Raw genomic sequence first — 2,775 nt, 5'->3', positions numbered from 1 at the left:
TTTTCAAACGATGTGTTATTGCTCGTGGATATACAAAAAACATTAATGATTTCATAGAGCACTTGACATACAAATGCACTATTTTTGATTTAAAAAAAAACAGGTGTGGCTGCGCGCATGCTGCATGCTGTTGACGAATCACATACCAGGTACTCTCATAACAAACAAAATAAAAATAACATGTTAAATAAACAAACTGCAAAGATAAAAACACACGAATGTTATGCATCAACACTTCAACAGCAATGTTTAAACGCTATTAAACATAATTACAGCAATGATAATAATTTTGAGACAGTTTAATGTTGAGAGGGAGTAAATTATTTGTTTAAAAAGAAATGCAGATAATCTGTAAACTGTCAATATTTCAATAATTCCGAGTCCGATTCAACATCGTTATCATCTCTACTCTTGTTGAAACATTGGCGGCAGTTAATTTCTGTTTTCAGTCTCACGTTACAAGTCACGTCGAGTAAATATTGCATATTAAGTAAGTTATTTAAATATTTTTATTTTTTTTTTTATTAATTTAGTAACAGTTTATATTGTTAGTTTTAATATTAATTGTGTGGGTAAACAATTGAATTGATTTTAATTTTGTTTTTAATTGCTGATAACATTAACATTTTTTATCGATAATCTTAAGTTTTGACTGCATTAGCTTTTCTTGTGATTATACAAGATGGATTAATGTAGATTAGATTTTTTGCTCAATTTCAATTCGGCCATCAATTTATGTTTCATAATCAGTACCTACCACTCCGGGCGAAGTGCATTTTGTTGGTTGATTTGAGATTTATATTTTTAAGTCTGGTGGATTCTCAATTATTATTGGTATATCATTATTTCTATTTTACTAGAATGATTATCTGATATTTTCAGCTATTATCGGAATCTTATATATTTTATTTACCTCGATTATTTCCTCGTTTGACCAGTGATTTTTCCGGATAATGTATATTATGTGGATCGATATTATTGTCAGTTTGTCACCTATATTGTATTTTGGTTTGAAAATCAGACACTGCTGTGTGTTTTGCGTGTTCACTATTGGTTGGCTACGATTTTACACACTTTCTAAGTATTTTTCATGTATCCTGTATCCTGGATGTGCATATTAGAATAAAAGTAACGGGTCAAAAAAAATATATTTCTAGTATTTCTAATTTTTATTTACGCTTCGTATTAAGAATTGGTTTTATAATATTATTAAATTATTAAAATGTATTAAAAAAATATTGAAGTACATATTACATATCAAATCAACGATACAAGTACTTATAATATTGATTTTACAAATAATTAAAGCCACCAAATTTTTAAATTATTTTTATAAAATTTTAGTAACTGTATTGATTTTACTGTAATTACAATGCATTTTGCATTTCAGTTTTGTATTATGGATCAAAGAAAGTCGTCTCAAGATAAATTTGCGGATATGCGCAATCCACATATCTCGAAGAATGGTTTTGCGGACATGCGCAATCCTAATATTTCGAAGAAGGGCCCTTGTTGCGCACCTATAAACCAGGGCGGAAAGGAAAAGCATGATTTTGATAATCATTTTGATCAGAAAAACAAATAATAATGAGACATTTTTACCAAAATCCTAAAATAATTTTTTTTTACAATTAATAAATCTTTTTGTGCCTACGTATTTTTTTGATCAATTATAAAATAAAACTATTGTCGTTAATTTATTAACATTTATTTGAAATACAATACTGCAAGCAATAGTTTAATGATTCCTATTTTCAAACAATATACCAAGACTTACGTATGTCTTAAAATTGTTTTTAGATACGTTGCACATCTTTGTGTGCATCTCTGTCTCTCTCATTTTAAACTGTCATTGTTTAGTTTTCTGAAATTGTGATTTGTGGCAAGCTTAACAACCAACCCGAAGTTTCGAAGTTTACCAAACATATATTTAACGTACAACAACTAAATTACAAAAACCATCACAGATAGCAGTTGATTTTCATTTGCACAATTGGACTATTTGAATGACTATACTAAACACAGCTCAAATAGTCAAATATAATATATTTAGATGTGTAAATATTATGGTGGATTAACCCGGGAAACTCAACGCAATAGTAATACGTTTAACCTGAACTCGGGAATTTTTAAAAACATAAAACGTAAGAAAACATATTGAATATATAAACCAGTTCTTTATTATTATATTTGTTTTTATTATTGTTTTTATCTTCCACATTGTTGTAAGATTAAATCAAATCAAATCATTAATCTTTTTTTTCTGTAATATATTGCAATACATATTCATTATTTTAATAGGTATTTGATTTTGTTTGCTGTTAAAGTATTAAAATAAATGTATTATATACTTTTAAGCAAGCATTAAAATTTTAAAATTTTAATATTCTTGCACCATAAAATAGTTTGTGAGAATCAAGTTAGTTTAAGCTTTAAATTCTCTCTCTCTCTCGTAACAATTTAGTGTATTTTTACGAACATGTAAAATATGTACACATTATTATATCAGATTATAAGACATGACAGAAAAAAATGTAAAGTTATGCTAGTTTTTGGCCAACATATGCAAAATAAAATCACACGCTATTTCATTTCAAAAACTGTGAACTGTAGATAACTGCAGTAAAAATACTTATTAATACTGTAACTAGAGGATAACGTACCTATTAAATTTACCTAGTAACAATAATATATACGTATATTATTATTAACTTTATTAATACTCAAGACTGGACATTTATGTTCTTAAAATTTTAAAAATACCTATGTTTCAAT

General features: G+C 27.0%; 1 long non-coding RNA gene across 1 annotated transcript; it reads left to right on the top strand.

Annotated features, from left to right (window-relative positions):
* Positions 1 to 236: 236 nt before the first annotated feature.
* Positions 237 to 2,184, top strand: LOC149054855 (uncharacterized). Its single transcript, XR_016192194.1, has 2 exons — positions 237 to 490; positions 1,391 to 2,184. It is a non-coding gene; the product is annotated as an uncharacterized LOC149054855 (long non-coding RNA).
* Positions 2,185 to 2,775: the final 591 nt, after the last annotated feature.

Source organism: Diuraphis noxia, unplaced genomic scaffold (assembly GCF_037042655.1).
Source record: "Diuraphis noxia isolate RWA-SAM2 unplaced genomic scaffold, SU_Dnox_SAM2 contig0005, whole genome shotgun sequence".
In the NCBI taxonomy this organism is placed as follows: Eukaryota; Metazoa; Arthropoda; class Insecta; order Hemiptera; family Aphididae; genus Diuraphis; species Diuraphis noxia.
The sequence above is the reverse complement of the archived record's forward strand: the minus strand, read 5'-3'. Positions and strand labels throughout refer to the sequence as shown.